This window comes from Schistocerca nitens, chromosome 9 (assembly GCF_023898315.1).
Source record: "Schistocerca nitens isolate TAMUIC-IGC-003100 chromosome 9, iqSchNite1.1, whole genome shotgun sequence".
Taxonomy (NCBI): domain Eukaryota; kingdom Metazoa; phylum Arthropoda; class Insecta; order Orthoptera; family Acrididae; genus Schistocerca; species Schistocerca nitens.
In genome coordinates, this window is record NC_064622.1 from 302,832,783 (window position 1) to 302,850,888 (window position 18,106).

General features: G+C 45.0%; 1 protein-coding gene across 1 annotated transcript in view; it reads right to left on the reverse strand.

The window, feature by feature from the left end:
• LOC126203183 (netrin receptor UNC5C) overlaps positions 1 to 18,106 on the reverse strand; it is a 339,422-nt gene that overhangs the window by 216,882 nt on the left and 104,434 nt on the right. The gene's annotated exons all lie outside the window — the stretch shown is intronic.

Below are 18,106 nucleotides of genomic sequence, written 5' to 3' on the forward strand. Positions count from 1 at the left end.
CCATATATACGATGCATCAGAGGCCAACATAACTGGTTTACGCATACTATCTGTAACTGGACCTCACGGGATACCAATCCGATTTTACACAGAGTACGCGAAAGAACTTGCCCCCTTCTAACAGCCGTGTACCGCAAGTCTCTAGAGGAACGGAAGATTCAGAATGATTGGAAAAGAGCACAGGTAGTTCCAGTTTTCAAGAAGGGTCGTCGAGCAGATGTGCAAAATTGACATCGATCTGTTGCAGAATTTTAGAACATGTTTTTTGCTCGCGTATGATATCATTTCTGGAAACCCAGAATCTGCTCTTTAGGAATCAACATGGATTTCGGAAACAGCGATCGTGTGAGACCCAACTCGCTTTATTTGCTGATGAGACCCGGAAAATATTAGATACAGGCTCCCAGGTAGATGCCATTTTCCTTGACTTCCGGAAGACGTTCGACACAGTTCCGCACTGTCGCCTGATAAACAAAGTAAGAGCCTACGGAGTAGAAGACCAGCTGTGTGGCTGGATTGAAGAGTTTTTAGCAAACAGAACACAGCATGTTGTTCTCAATGGAGAGACGTCTACAGACGTTAAAGTAACCTCTGGCGTGCCACAGGGGAGTGTTAAGGGACCATTGCTTTTCACAATATACATAAATGACCTAGTAGATAGTGTTGGAAGTTCCATGCGGCTTTTCGCGGATGATGCTGTAGTATATAGAGAAGATGCAGGATTAGAAAACTGCAGCGAAATGCAGGAAGATCTGCAGCGGATAGGCACTTGGTGCAGGGAGTGGCAACTGACCCTTAACATAGACAAATGTAATGTATAGCGAATACAGAGAAAGAAGGATCCTTTATTGTACGATCATATGATAGCGAAAAAAACATTGGTAGCAGTTACTTCTGTAAAATATCTGGGAGTATGCGTACGGAACGATTTGAAGTGGAATGATCATATAAAATTAATTGTTGGTAAGGCGGGTGCCAGGTTGAGATTCATTGGGGGAGTCCTTAGAAAATGTAGTCCATCAACAAAGGAGGTGGCTTACAAAACACTCGTTCTACCTATATTTGAGTGTTGCTCATCGGTGTGGGATCTGTACCAGGTCGGGTTGACGGAGGAGATAGAGAAGGTCCAAAGAAGAGCGGCGCGGTTTGTCACAGGATTATTTGGTAAGCGTGATAGCGTTACGGAGATGTTTAGCAAAACTCAAGTGGCAGACTCTGCAAGAGAGGCGCTCTGCATCGCGGTGTAGCTTGCTGTCCAGGTTTCGAGAGGGTGCGTTTGTGGATGAGGTATCGAATATATTGCTCCCCCCTACTTATACCTCCCGAGGAGATCACGAATGTAAAATTAGAGAGATTCGAGCGCGCACGAAGGCTTTCCGGCAGTCGCTCTTCCCGCGAACCTTACGCGAGTGGAACAGGAAAGGGAGGTAATGACAGTGGCATGTAAAGTGCCCTCCGCCACACACCGTTGGGTGGCTTGCGGAGTATATCTGTAGGTGGAGATATAGAACTGTGATGTGGCCTCTCCAACATGACAGTTACAGATAGTCAGCGTAAACAAGTTATGTAGGGCACTGATGCATCGTATATACGGATCGCGATAACCCATTCAGTATGAACTAAGGCCTGAAGATGGCGCAATGAAGAGCCGAAACTGGTAGCTACACAATGCATAAGATCATAAACGTGGCTGTAAGCGTTTCATTTTCTTACAATAGTGAACGGCCTTGGTCACCAAGACCCCCAGTCAAAGGGATGGACATACAAAAAAATCTGTATTGTTGGGTCCGCGAATCATCCAATTTTGTAGGTGCACCTTGTAGCCTGCCGTGGTGGACATTCCCACAGAAAGTGTATGTATAATAGAATAGTGCAGCCGAACTTCTGGCTGCCTCGACTCGACCGCAGAAAAGTTGCAGCCTAGCGAGGACGCCTCTCAGGGCCACAGAGGTGTCACCAACCTGCAGCGAGCGGATCGCGGTATCCGGAATAATTTATTAGCGGGCCGGAGGCGCCCGGCGCGAGAGCGGTCGCAGCAGACGCGGGAGCGAAACGCAGGGGCCGTGTCACCGCGTGGGTAATTGATGATTCCTGCCGCCGCCGTCTCGCTCGCGCGGCGCTCTGCAACACCTCTTAACTCCCGGGACGAAGGTGCTCTTCCGATTCATCTTGCAACATTAATGGCGCAAGTGGGTGACAAGTTTCCGCCATATTTCGCAATCATCACGCTGGTGCCAGGCGCCATGGGGACACAACTAAAACAAGTACGGGGGTCACACTGAAAGCCTGTAGCTGAGACAAAGGGACTAGCTTACTCCCATTAAATGTTCGCGGCGCGCGCCATTTCGGGCGAATTATGAATTAACATCGTTCCGATTTACGAGTATGGAATATTCTGGGCACTACCCAGGAAACCTCTTGCACTGAATCTTTTGTGTGTGTGTCATTAGTCTTCCGACTGGCTGAAGAGACCCGACACGAATTCCTGTCCTGTGCGAACCTCTCGTCCTCCAAGTATCACTTGCACCTAACATCCTCAGTAATTTGTTGTGTATATTCCAATCAGTGTCTTCTCCTCATACGGTTTTTATCCTCTACAGTTCCCTCAAGCGTCTTAGAAATTATTCCTCGATCTCTTAACACACGTCCTACCGTACTCAATCTTATTCTTGTCAATGTTCTGCACATGTTCTCTTTGCCAGTTCTATGCAGAACCTTCCTCATTTCTCACCTTAACACCGCACCTAATTTTCAACATCCTTCTGCTGCGCCACATCTCAAACGCATCGATTCTCTCCTTTTCCAGTTTCTTCACAGTCGATGATTCACTTCCGTAGAGTGCTGTGGTCCAAACGCATATTCTCAGAAATGTTCCCAGAATGAGATTTTCACTCTTTAGCGGAGTGCGCGCTGATATGAAACTTCCTGACAGATTAAAACTGTGTGCCGGATCGAGACTCGAACTCGGGACCTTTGCCTTTCGCGGGCAAGTGCTCTACCATCTGAGCTCCCCAAGCACGACTCACGCCCCGTCCTCACAGCTTTACTTCTGCCAGTACCTCGCCTCCTATCTTCCAAACTTTACAGAAGCTCTTCTGCGAAACTTGCAGAACTAGCACTCCTGAAAGAAAGGATATTACGGAGACATGGCTTAGCCACAGCCCGGGGCATGTTTCCAGAATGAGATTTTCACTCTGCAGCGGAGTTTGCGCTGCTATGAAACTTCCTGACAGATTAAAACTGTGTGCCGGATCGAGACTCGAACTCGGGACCTTTGCCTTTCGCGGGCAAGTGCTCTACCATCTGAGCTTCCCAAGCACGACTCACACCCAGTACTCACACTTTCCCGCGAAAGGCAAATGTCCCGAGTTCGAGTCTCGGTCCGGCACACAGTTTTAATCTGTCAGGAAGTTTCTCAGAAATGTTGTCCTCAAACTAAGGCCGATGCTCGAACCTAGTATCATTTTGGCCAAGTGTGCGTTTTCGCTTATGCTAGTCTGGTTTTTATGTTCTACTTGTTTCATCCGTCATACGTTGTTTAGCTTTCAAGGAAGCAATATTCCTTCATTTTGTCTACTTCGTGGTCCACAATACTTATGTCAAGTTTATGCCTGATCTCATTTCTCCTACTGTTCATTACTTCCATCGTTCTTCCTTTAACTCTCAGTCCATAGTGAGCGCTCATTAGACTGTTCATTCTATTCAACATATCCTGCAATTATTCCTCACTTTCACAGAGGATATCAGTGTCATCAGCGAATCTCATCATTGATACCATTTCACCCTTAATTTTATTCCCACTCCTGAACTTTTCTTTTTTTGCCATCATTCCTTCTTCGATGTACATACTGAATAGTAGGGGTGAAAGACTACGTCTCTGTCTTACACCTTTTGTAATTTGAGCAGTTCATTCTTCGTCTTGTGCACCGAGTGGGGAAATAGTAAATGACGGAATAAATATTAGAAATAGCTCATTGTCTCATTTCCACAGAAACGTACTAAACAGCACGGCATCCAGTCTACTTCTCCCACTCGTATGCTATAATTAGGAGAGAAAATTTTTAAGAAGAAGTAACAAGGTATCATGGTAACAAACAAGTGAGCCATAAATTATTTGTGACCTGTAAAGAAAAGATTAACATGAAAACCGTCCAAATTAGATGTCGTGGCGTGCAGCATAACCAAGGTATCGTCTTGCTCAGTTTGGAAGCTCCCACTGTTGTCTTTTTCTATGTTTGCGTATTAAATTTGGGTTTCTGCAGAGTTTACAAATTCGAATTTATATACAAGGTGTTTGACTGTTACGCGCACAACCGAAAGGATTTATTAGTGGACAATGAGACAAGCAAATAATAACCGATGTACACACAAGTACAGCCGTGCCAATGTTACAACATTGATAATGTCGGAGGCTACGGTGCATGATGTTCCTTATGGTGAAAGGATGCACATGTGGTTCATGCATGATGGCGCACCGGCACACTCTGATGTTGCTGTCCGATAATACGTGGCACGACTCTTCAGCAACAAGTGTATCGGTCTTGGTTCGCAAATACCATGGCCTGCCGGACCCCTCGATTCGACCTCGTTAAATCTTTTTGTGAGTGGATATTTAAAATCTACCACAGCGTCGATGACGTTTTTGAACGTTTACGGGCATCGAAGAAGAAACGTGCTGAGGCCTGCCTTCACAAGAACGCTAGCCATGCGGATCACTTGTTATGTGTTTATCCTCGACTGCATGTCTGTAGTCTGGAACCTGGTGGACTCTGTTATAAGATGTTCACGTACTCAAATCGTAATACGGCGTATTGCGGAAACCAATGGTTTATTGACATATATTCCCAAGGATTTTTTACATTCTTCATTGTTCTATACTCGCACCTTTCGTTTGTACCTTTATAAAAAATGAATACAGTCAAGTATTACAAAAGAAAGCCTCTAATGACGTCTAACAAATAAAAAGCGGCGAAGCACGCTTTGAAAATACTTTAAAGGCTATATTATTCACAGCTTAACGATTTTTGAAAAATCGTGGTTGGGCACAGTAGCTTTGTGTTATCGTACTTTATTATAACTCTCTCTTACGGTCAAACAGCAGATCATGCTCAGGTATTTTGTATGCAAGAAAAAGAGTTAATTAGGCGTATAGTCACGAAACAAAATGTAATAATGACAACGTCAGACATTGATATAGGTCAAAATGATCACGTTTTGAGGCATATCCTGTAATTAACACCTTGTTTTTGTAACTGTACGCTATGTGACGAATGTTTAATGGACATATGAGGATTTGTTTTGCTTTGTGATAACTGTGCGTAATTATCGTATTTTTGATTTATATTAATACCGAAGGATGGTCTGGTCTTTCACCAAACTGGCAGTTTTCATATAGTAACATACAGCTGTTGAGCTTCTTATAAATGAATTGGTGATTTCTCTGGGGTATGATGGATTTCTTCGTATTTACACTAAAAACCGAGAGCATATAAGTATAAATTATATTATGCAACGAAGGGAATCGCAATAATGTAAGACCTCCAAAGCAGAGAATTTTTCAGAAAGAACGTTATAGCTCAAAGAGAGTGAACCAGTACTGGTGAGATAGAGAAGGTATCGAGATTCTGTTTTAATCAGAAGCATGTGGGTAAATAATTCTATGATATATCTGAGGAATGCTACTGCAACTTATGGTGAAATTGTCGTAAACCTCAAACTGCCCAGAGCAGGAGAATAAAAATCTCTGAAAATCTGTCTCAGTGGACTAGAGCGGCCTTCCTCGGGAACTCAGCAAAGTTGCGGGAAGACAAACTGCGCGGAGCGGCGGCTCGGCCTCCGGTAACTCACTTGTTCGACGCCCTCCGCGATTGGACACGTCCTGCAAATCTGTGGGCCGACGTGATTTGAATGGAATACCGCTGCAGCGCGGTGGGACGGGAACTCCTCGGTTACGCGGGTACTACGCTCTCTGTCGTCCTTTCAATCCGCGTCAAAGAATTCACCTAGTTGTCTAAGATTACAAAGCGGGACAGACAAGCTTCATAGAGCTGCTGATATATTAATGTCAATATAGCATTGCCGGAAATAAACATGACTCTGAGAGTCCATTACAGGAAAAGAGACAGGTTCTTTATTATTAAACTGACATTACATATAAAGTAACATAGCAAGAACGAGAAAGAGTCTTACTCGGAACTGTGATCGATAAAGCGGAATATTAATGAAGATCACAAAGGAGGGTAGAAGCAAGGAGGAGTGGTGGAGCAGACTCGACAGGAAAAGAAAGTGTTCTATAACATAATAAATAAGAGTGACAGACTAGGAGTGAATTCCACGTTTTTTTTTTTAATCTACGTTAGGAAGAAATTACTCTAAAGTGTTTAAACGTGAACAAAGAGACTCGGTGGAAAGAAGAAATCAGTGTCATTTATAATGCGATGCCTTACAAGAGAAATATAAATATCAATAACACAAAACGAGATATTAACAGGAATAGATGGCAAAAGTAATCTGTATAAGGTCTACCCGAGATTTGGGCAAAGCACAAAGCAAGTTTGATAATGCAAGAAGGATTGAGAAATGTAGAACAGATTTTCTAGTGTGAAGTCAGAATTTGGAAGCGAATAAATTCACGAAGGATGGAATGAAAAGGATATAAAAGTCAGACAGATATGACGACGTATAGCAGAACAATGAGAATCATTCGATCAGGAAGCTGAGAAAGTTGGTATGAAGACAGTCAACCGTCTGCGTTATTCCTGGATGCAACGAAAAGGCAAGTACAATAAAAATCGTGGAAGGGAATACAAAGCAAACATAGTCCGATGAGCCAGAATGTTATAACCACCTCCTTAATAGCGCGCTGATCCACCTTTGCAACGCAATACAGTAGCAATTCTATATGGCGTTGATTCGTCAAGATCTTGGTACGTTTCCGGTTGTCTTTGCACGGGTCACGTAATTTCCGCAAATCATGGACCGGTGGTTTGTGAGGGGGGGCTGGCGCATAACAGCCCCCCTTGTGTGTTCCATAGAGCTCAGATCAGGCGAATTTGATGACCTTAACATGAGTTCACTATCACGCTCCTCAAAGCACCATAGCACGATTCTGGCCTCGTGACACAGACAGTTATATTGCTGGAAGATGACACTGCCAACGTGGAAGACATCTACCGGGGAGGGATGCGGATGGTCCGCAATAACGGTCACGTAATCCACGGCCGTCATGGTGCCTTCGATTATTACCACAGGTCCATGGAAGGCTAGTTGTTGTCCTTCCCCCCACCCCCACCCCACCGCATAACACTGCCTCCAATGAGCTTTAATAATGTGCCCTTTATCAGAAACGCTTATGCCTGTAGATTACAGCGTTTGAGGCCCGCATCGTCACTAGAATGCTAACACATTAGGTTTTGCTACGCTTGTACTGTATATTCCTAAATGGGGCATGGGCCAGCAGCAGATCTCGTGGTGGAGCGTCATCATAATGTTTTCGCTCAAAAGCGTATTTAAGTGCAATTTCTCATTTATGTCTAACTATGGATGTAATGCACAGGCATTGAATAGTTCTTAAGTGATAGAAAGCAAGTTTTAGGGCCTTAATTATCGTCATAGCTGAAACCGTAGTGTACGAATAAATGTGAAGTGGATGGGAGGGGATACTGTTTGATGTAATATGTGTTCCGTCTGAAGAAAACAAGTGAGTCCCCCAGAAGATGTCAATGTAACTGTACATCATCGGCGGGTATGTAAATGGTTCGAGTTGCAGTTCTTCGTGACAGGTATATTGAAGCGCCAAAGAAACTGATATAGGCATGTGTATTCAAGTACAGAGATATGTAAACAGACAGAATACGGCGCTGCTGTCGGCAGCGCATATATGAGACAACAAGTGTCTGGCATAGTTGTTAGAGCGGTTACTGCTCCTACAATGGCAGATTATCAATATTTAAGTGAGTTTGAACGTGGAGTAATAGTCGGCGCACGAGCAATGGGACATAGCACCTGCGAGGCAGCAATGAAGTGGGGATTTTCCCGTACGACCATTTCACGAGTGTACCGTGGATATCAGGAATCGGGTAAAACATCAAATCTCCGGCATCGTTGCGGCCGGAAAAAGATACTGCAAGAATGGGACCAGCGACAATTGAAGATAATTTTTCAACGTGACAGAAGCACAACCCTTCCGCAAACTGCCGTAGATTTTAATGCTGGGCCATGAACAAGTGTCAGCTTGAGAACCATCCCAAGAAACATCCCAAGAAACATCCACTCGTCTATCCTTGATGACTGCACGACACTAAGCTTTACGCCTCGCATGGGGCCGTCAGCACCGACATTAGAGTGTTGATGAATGGGAATATGTTGTCTGATCGTACGAGCCTCGTTTCAAATTATATCGAACGGATACACATATACGGGTAAGGAGACAACCTCATGAATCCATGGACCCTGCAAGTCAGCAGGGGACTGTTCATACTGGTGGAGGTTCTATAATGATATGGGACCCCTGATACGTCTGGATACGACTCTGACAGGTGACACGTAGGTAGGCATCCTGTCTGATCACCTGCATCGATTCATGTCCATTATGCATTCCGACGGACTTGGGCAATTCCATCAGGACAATGCGACACGCCAAATGTCCAGAATTTCTACAGAGTGGCTCCAGGAACACTCTTCTGAGTTTAAACACTTCTGCTGGTCACCAAACTCCCCAGACATGAGCATTATTGAGCATATCTGGTATGCCTTGCAACGAGCTGTTCAGAAGAGATCTCCACCCCCTCGTACTCTTACGGATTTATGGACAGCCCTGCAGGATTCATGGTGTCAATTCCTTCGAGCACTACTTCAGACATTAGTCGTATCCATGCCACGTCGTGCTGCGGCACTTCTGTATGCTCGTGGGGGCCCTACACTCTATTAGGTTGATGTACCAGTTTGTTTGGTTCTTCTGTATATATATATATATATATATATATATATATATATATATATATATATATATATATATATATATGATTCGGAACTTACTTTCCGAATACCCCTCGTATGTATATCTTGATTGTGCAGGCTTCCCTCTCGCTCTCACTTTTGTTTCCTATTTCGTTCACCTACAGCGCTGAGGTCAAAAGTCTGAGCGGAAACAGAATAGTTGCGCGCGTACAGTTCTTGCAAACAGATGTGAACACCGTAGACAAGATGCGCAGATCTCGCTCAGTCGATTGCCGACGTCGGACATGTTGCCAGCGAGTCAGGCGGGACGCTGCGCTAACAGATGTTCTGGGAGAATACATTCCGAGTTACATATTCAGGGGGCTCTCTTAAGTAGCGGAAGTTTAATTATAACTACCGGCTCATTGTTAGAGAACAGGCCGTATATGTGTTTTGTATGCTGTCTCAATGCTTTGCGGTAACCTATCACCGAATGGAAGCCGTTAGTGTTACCTACCTATGTAATCGTTGCATTTCACTCCTGCTGTATCCGAACCCAGTTCTCGAGGTTTTGAACGTTTTAAGGTATCATTTTTGACACACGCGAAGACCTGAAGAAACTGGAATTTTTGATGGCTTTATAAAGAGATAAGAACGTTTCATTGCATAATAAAATCCATCTGCAATGGCAGAGAACAAAGTTCAGAGTACTGCTGTCATCGTCACAACTGAAGAACAAGAAAGCACAGGCGGACGGGGCACAGAGGCGTCATAACGGAATTAGATCAGAGGGAAGGACGGGCCGGCTTCTTTTGTTATAGGGGGAGACAGTCGTCCTCGTAACAGGAGACGCGGCTCCTCAAAGGCGTCGGGAATAGCCGCGATGGAACGAGACAGTCGAACTTCCGCTGGCTGTGATGTCACAGGATTACACGGGGCAGCGCCGGGAGTCCCATCACCCGCTTTGACGCGTGGCGCATCGATTTCTAACGAAAGAGGACGGATGTCGTGTTGGGAGATAAACGAGTGCCACTGGTATTTTGTGGAGTGGTCGGGCTGCGTGAGGTAACTGGCTACTCACAACCGGTTTTCTAAGATAAGCCGAGTAAACAGTCAGTGACAAGAGGTTTCTGGTAATCGCCTTCAGACTGCATCCACGAGCTCTTGAGCCGTCCTCTCCTGCAATCGTCAAAAATCTCCAATGTTTTAGGTATCCAGGAGAAAAATAAACTGCAGGTAGAAACCCAAGTGCAAAACCATCATACATCAAGGAAACAGAGCATCTCATTCATAGGAGACAAGGCCTGTCGTCGCACCAGCTAGTTCCACCTTCTCCACTGGCGGTCGTGACCATCAATCACCATCGCTGTATAACAAACAACATTACGAGACGTTCCACTTACGGCCTATCAGCGTACAAAGTCTCGTTTGTTGCCGAAGGGGTGGCGCAGTGGCAGGAGTAGACGCGTATAGCTTCGACAATCTGTAGCGTCGTTAGATGATGTGACCGGAAGCGGGTTCCTATCCTCTATTTGTTATTAATGATGCCCTCTACAACGCCTGTTCCGTACTGATTTGATTGTGATGTTTTTGTGGGACTGTATTCCCGTTTTTTTTATTTTTTTATTCTTTTTTATTTTCGTGGTGATTATCGGCGGGAGATGCTAGTAGCCAGCCGAAAGTGGTGCACTGGGTGTTAGCGGTGAACATATTTCAGCCCAGTGGTCGGAGTCCGTAATATTTCTAGAAACTAGTGAAGATAGTTATGACAACTTTAACCTTGTCTTGCGTGTTAAAGGAGATTGGCGGCCGTTATTTAGGATGTTTCGTAGTGTAGCTGTGCAGAGAATTCATCCGAGTCCACCAATAAACACTTGCGAATAATCTGTGGAGCTGTGCGTCGCGTAATTTATCTCACGCGTAGCTACATAGCCAAGAGTGCGTGGACTCTGGCAGAAAGTGAGAATTCGTGCCACTCTACGGAAGCTGCGAGGAGCGGACGGAAGGAATGTTTGAACATCACTTCCGGCTCACACGGCCCACAACTCGCCTCCTCCTGCTCCCTCGGGGCTACCAGACTACTACTCGGTTTGGCGGGATTCAAACAGCTCCGGATAAGTGTTTCAACACTCAGGCCTTTCAGCCCTTCTGCCTCCTGAACAGAATGTAGGAAATTTCATTGGTCGTCTCGTGCTTTGGCTAATAGCATTACTCTGCAGAATGCTGCTTCCTGGCGAGACTTTGAGCAATTTATTACTTAGTCATCATAGCGCGCTCCAGCCACAACCAATTTACAAGCGCTACTGGAAGCCTCACGTATCATCTCTCGCAGGACTAGATTTTGGCCACATTTTTATTTAGTTTGTACACCAGCGACATGGTCACCACTGATTCTGTAAAGTACAGATACGCTGACAACCTAGCGACAGCAACTCAAAGCAACACCCACCAGTGTATATAAATTTCTACACAGTGGCGCAGTTTTCACGCCTCACGTAACTATGCACGATATAATCTTTCGTAAATAACTAAACACATTTGAATTTTATGAATTTAGATGTAAAATAGCAATTTGCTGAAATAGGTCCGCAGTTAAATAAAAAACTACCCACGTCTCAGAAAATTATGATCCCAGTGTATACCAATAACACCACGAAGTACATCAACAGACAGTGCAAAAGGCAATGAAGTAATGGAGGTATGAAAACTGTTAAAAATGGCGTTTGACCCCGAAAAATACTTAGTATTTATAATAGAGAGATGAAGGTAAATAAATAAATGTTTGGCTTCCAGAACGTAGCAAGACATTCTATGTGACATTTCATTGCTTGACTCATCATTGCCACTGTTAATTAACCAAAAGCTTTGGATTCGGCCACTCGACGCTGTTTGAAGCCGTACCAGGTCTTCCCACTCTGTATCAGCCTATCCGTCCCTAGAAACAGCTAAGGTGTCCACCTAGAAATGAAATTAAACACGACTTTTTATTTAATTTTTTTCCATTGTTTATTACCTCATTCCTTCGTCCGTAAGGGCAGCGCAACGGTACAACTGACCGCTTATCATTCGAAACAGATCGGAAAACAACAACTGATATGGAAAGAAAAACACACTGAAATATTTGCATGGTTGACGTTGGTAGTTAACATTGATGACATTAAAATATGCTTTAGACCACTTTTGTATTTTAAAAACGATTTTGAATGCCTAAGAAAAAAAATTGAGTTTTGGATGTGACTCTACTCTGGGTTATTGCAGATGACGCAATTATCTGTAACGAAGTACTATCTGAAAAAAGCTGCACCGGTGTCCAGGCAGATACTGATAAGATTTCCAAGAAAAACGATTAGGGACTTGTTTTAAGCGTATGGAAATGATAAATTTCGCTACAAGTGAACAAGCAATATCCTAAGACTACAATATTAGTTTTAATCTGCCAGGAAGTTACAATATTAATGTTTCATAAGTGGAATCTATCAAGTCATACAAATACCCGAGTGAAACAGTTTGTAGGGATATGAAGTGATAACATAGGCTTAGTCGTACGTTGGGGAAACGGGAAAATGCTTTCAACGTACAAAGGAGGCTACTTTGAAATCGTTTGTGCGTCCATGTCAGAATACCGTTCAAGCGTGGGGGACACACATCAAATACTAAAAGCAGATACTGAGCGCGTACAGAGAAGGACGCCACGATTTGTCACAGGTTTGTTCGCCTCACGGAACAGCGTCACGGAGACGCGGAAAACCCGAACACGATAGACTTTCATTACTCGGCAAAATTCTACTTACAAAGTTTTCGGGCCCAGTGTTAAGAATCTAGAGAAACTCTTCAGGCTCCTCCTATCACTCCCATAGGGACCGCGAACCCGAGATCAGGCTAATACTATAGTGCACACAGAGCCATTTAGCTGTCTTCCCACGCTCCATACGCCATTGAACGGGAGAAACTCAAAGATATAATGATAAATACCCTCTGCCAAGTACTAAATGCAGATGTGGATCTAGATAACTGTTAATGGCGACCATATTATAGAAAAGGGTGAGAAACTAAATTAGAGTTTTTGGTAATAAAGTTTCCACTAACGAAAACTAGTTCATAATCTCTGGCCTTCAGCGCAGAGATGTTTCCTTGCCTCCTCTGGATACGGAAGAGCGGATCCGTTAGCCCCTGGGCCGTAGGCAGCCCGCCACGCTGGTGGCTACCGTCCCTGCCGCCAGATAAGATCTGGTAACCGAGCAACGGACGGCACTATACGGTGGTTAGTTCCGCCACTGGACCGAGATCTTAGGTAGCGGCTTAAGGAATCCAGCCGCCTGTCCGGTCGTTACGCTGCCCTGATAGCAGCGCTAGGAAAACCTTAAACGTGTTACGCAACCACATAACTAAGCTGAGCGGATCTTTACGGTTGATAGCGTCTTGTTGCTATTAGCGAAGCGAAACTTTCGCTGCCATTTTACTTAGGCACCTAGGTGACATGTCTAGAAATCCCTTAGTCTTTGGGAGATTGTAATGGGTTCAGAATAGGTTTCAGTTCAATAGAATCGAATTCGTGCCACAGAAGGAAACAGATGCACGTCTGGTCATTTAAATTGCAGCACCAGGCGGGATATCAAAAATGAAATTTGAGTTATTGTACACGTAGCGTATCATACGGTGTGGTTGTACATTTTATTATTTTTAAATGGAAGACGTACTTAACTGTCTTGAACGAGCAGAGACAATAACTTTTTTATATAAGATTTTTTAAATCTTTTCATTCTCGACTACAAGTAGCAGAGCGGGTTGTTCGATATCCGGCCCATTGAAGAGTTCTATTCAGCCGCGTCTCAGAGACGCTGGTAATGGGGCAGTTCGAGTTTCCGATTGGGAATAAATGAGAGGGGCATACCGTTTCAGTATTTCAGCTTACCGCGAAGGGAAACCTCCCGGAAGCCTTGGTCGGAACCGGGAGATTGGATCCACATTAATTTATTTCTGGGACATTGAGCATCGACGAGGACATTGTACCAGCCAAAAATTGGAATTTTGTGTATGTGTGAAGTGGCTGCATGAAATCAGAGGAAACCCTACAGCAGTACTTTACACTTGGCGGGAGACACTGTTTCCTAAGCCGGCCGCTGTGGCCGAGCGGTTCTAGGCGCTTCAGTCCGGAACCGCGCCGCTGCTACGCTCGCAGGTTCGAATCCTGCCTCGGGCATGGATGTGTGTGATGTCTTTAGGTTAGATAGGATTAAGTAGTTCTAAGTATAGGGGACCGATGACCTCAGATCTTAACTCTCAAAGTGCTTAGAGCCATTTGAAGTATTTTCCAGGCATCTCTATGTACTGACTGTGCGCTCAGGACTGAAAAGTGCGCCGTGATGTGATAGACGGGCATGGGAGAGACACTAACACATCTGCTCAAAATTTCGGTGAATTTTCACTGTGGTTTTAATTTTCCCGACTGATCGGAGGGTGAAAAAAAAAAAAAAATGTGGTAACACTGACGAATGGTAGGAGTCAAACGAGATTTAAAGTATTCGTGTTTTTGTATCATACATTCGACATCATCTACTGTTTCATTTTGGGCATTGTTACAGGTATTAGTTAATTGCTTACGAATGTAGTAATTACTAAAGTCGTTGAAACACTGTCGTGAATAGTCCTGGGGAAAAGTAGTGCATTGTTTTAAATGTTTGTTCCTGTAATATAGAAACGATGGGATTACCGATTTTGGTTCGTATTCGAAGTGAAATGTGCACGGTTCCAACTATAGAAGCGTAATATGAATTTAGAAACACTAATAAAAAGCTTATAATACAGATGCTGCACGTGAGTTTCCTATCTTATGGGAAATGTATTCACAGTTGCGAACTTAAACCATTTTTGGCTGTATATTAAAATGACGAGAATGAAAATTCGTGCCGGAACGAAGTAGCAGTAGGAACTGATATTTCATATTTCCAGTCTTAGACTAATGGACGTTCGTGGCGATAGGAAAGATGTTGGGCCATACAGTTAAAATAAAAAATGTTCCCTAAACCGAAAGTAGGTGGTTGCCCATAATTAGCTAACTATTCCTCAAAGATGACATTTGATATTTTTAATTTTCATCGAAATCACTTACAAAAACAAATGGGCTTAGAATCTGTCGCTGCATGTATGAGTAACAAATATGTATAAAATTTTTCAATCTAATGAAAGTTTTGCACGAAGCGATTGTGGTATGACTTCTACGTATAAAAAGTGATATTATGTACACAGGCAATTTCATTCGGAAGCTAAAATTGCTAACAGTTACGCACTTAAGGCTACCTGGAATAAAGGAAAAATGTTGGCTTACCATAGTATGCTGCATATCCTCTATTATTCTAATGAATCTTATGCGAAATTGATGACAGAGGTAGTGGAATTACTCAACTATCTGTTCAGTCAATGGAAAAGGATTCTTCATAGCGACATTAGCCACTGATAGCCATATTAAATTCGCGAATTTATATCGGGAAGAACGTTTACATGGTATTGTATGCACCATTATCTCTCTCGATGGAGGCAGCGGAATTATTGCACTGTCTGGCTACTCTCAGCACTTAAGAATCAAGAGCAATGTCTACTTTCTTGAGATGACCTTCTTCCAATTTCTAATTTTTAATCTACATCTAGATCTATACTCCACAATCAACCTTACGGTGTGTGGCGGAGGGTATTTCTGGTACCTAAATTTTGCTCTCCCCTCCCCACTCCCTCAAATTAGTTCCACATGACATCTGATTTCTCTAATTTTCTTGTCGCGATGACAAACTCGCCGCTCTTCGTCGGATCTTATCTGTTTGTCCTACTTGTGAAGGGTCCCATTCTGATGAACAACATTGAAGAATCGGTCGGACAAGTTGCTTTGTAAGCCTCTTCTTTCGTGGATCTATAACAATTGGTTAAGATACTTCCTACGAATCTCAGCCTGCCTGTTCCCAATGTTTGCTTTGTGTGGTCATTCCACTTTAGGTCGCTCCGGCTGGTCACTCCTACATGCTTTATGGTGGTTACTACTTCCAATGATCTGTCACACTTCGTGTAGTCGAACAGTGATGGATTTCTTCACCTGTTTATGTGCAAGATCACGAGCAAATTCCCTCACCAGTTATTGATCGTCTGCACGTCTTCCTGCAGTTTGACAGTCCTCTTGTACTGTAACCATTCTGTAGACAGCAGCATCGTCCTCGGAGCTTTCAACTCTATCTACTACATCATTAGTACAAATTGTAAACAATACCGGCCCTGTGAAAGTATCTCGGGGTACTCCCGAAATTACCTTACATTTGTCGATTTTGTTCCGTTAAGAACGACGTGTTGAGTTCTTTCTGAATCCTGACTTCAAACACAAATCTGGTGCTATACTCGTTAAGTTCGTATTCTGTTCACCAAACGACTGTACAACTGACGCTCCCGGATGGCCGTGCCTGTTAAGGCGCCGCTCCCGGGACTGGGAGGTTCACCCGGCTGATTAATGCCTTTCTGTGGTTTTTAAGCGGTTTCCCGCATCCCACCAGGTGAATACTAGGCTGATACCGTTCAACCTCAGTTACATAATTCGCAAACTCTGAGAAAATGTTCGCATTCTTTCACATAGACAACATTGCGCGCAGACGCGTGGGGTACATAAATTCCTTCCCGGGAGGAGAGGGGGAATGGAGTAACGGGTTGGCAGCAGGAAGGGTGCACTGATAGCTCACTATTCTCGGTAGCTGGCCTCATTATGAAACGTCACCCTGTGAGATAGGGGAAATTATTCTAAACAGAAATCAGTGGCCCATCTGACGGTCGTGGAGACCCAGCGTCCGTTCATATGGATCGTCGAACTGAACGGAAATCAATGCAGCAATACAGAAGCTATGCACAAGCCTAGCCTATAATCACAAAAAGATTACGGCGGCCACCGGAAAAGGAATAACAGCACATACGACATTTAGCACTTACACCTGGAGAGTCTAACTGTTAAAGGGAGATGGCAATATATACTCCTGGAAATGGAAAAAAGAACACATTGACACCGGTGTGTCAGACCCACCATACTTGCTCCGGACACTGCGAGAGGGCTGTACAAGCAATGATCACACGCACGGCACAGCGGACACACCAGGAACCGCGGTGTTGGCCGTCGAATGGCGCTAGCTGCGCAGCATTTGTGCACCGCCGCCGTCAGTGTCAGCCAGTTTGCCGTGGCATATGGCGCTCCATCGCAGTCTTTAACACTGGTAGCATGCCGCGACAGCGTGGACGTGAACCGTATGTGCAGTTGACGGACTTTGAGCGAGGGCGTATAGTGGGCATGCGGGAGGCCGGGTGGACGTACCGCCGAATTGCTCAACACGTGGGGCGTGAGGTCTCCACAGTACATCGATGTTGTCGCCAGTGGTCGGCGGAAGGTGCACGTGCCCGTTGACCTGGGACCGGACCGCAGCGACGCACGGATGCACGCCAAGACCGTAGGATCCTAAGCAGTGCCGTAGGGGACCGCACCACCACTTCCCAGCAAATTAGGGACACTGTTGCTCCTGGTGTATCGGCGAGGACCATTCGCAACCGTCTCCATGAAGCTGGGCTACGGTCCCGCACACCGTTAGGCCGTCTTCCGCTCACGCCCCAACATCGTGCAGCCCGCCTCCAGTGGTGTCGCGACAGGCGTGAATGGAGGGACGAATGGAGACGTGTCGTCTTCAGCGATGAGAGTCGCTTCTGCCTTGGTGCCAATGATGGTCGTATGCGTGTTTGGCGCCGTGCAGGTGAGCGCCACAATCAGGACTGCATACGACCGAGGCACACAGGGCCAACACCCGGCATTATGGTGTGGGGAGCGATCTCCTACACTGGCCGTACACCACTGGTGATCGTCGAGGGGACATTGAATAGTGCACGGTACATCCAAACCGTCATCGAACCCATCGTTCTACCATTCCTAGACCGGCAAGGGAACTTGCTGTTCCAACAGGACAATGCACGTCCGCATGTATCCCGTGCCACCCAACGTGCTCTAGAAGGTGTAAGTCAACTACCCTGGCCAGCAAGATCTCCGGATCTGTCCCCCATTGAGCATGTTTGGGACTGGATGAAGCGTCGTCTCACGCGGTCTGCACGTCCAGCACGAACGCTGGTCCAACTGAGGCGCCAGGTGGAAATGGCATGGCAAGCC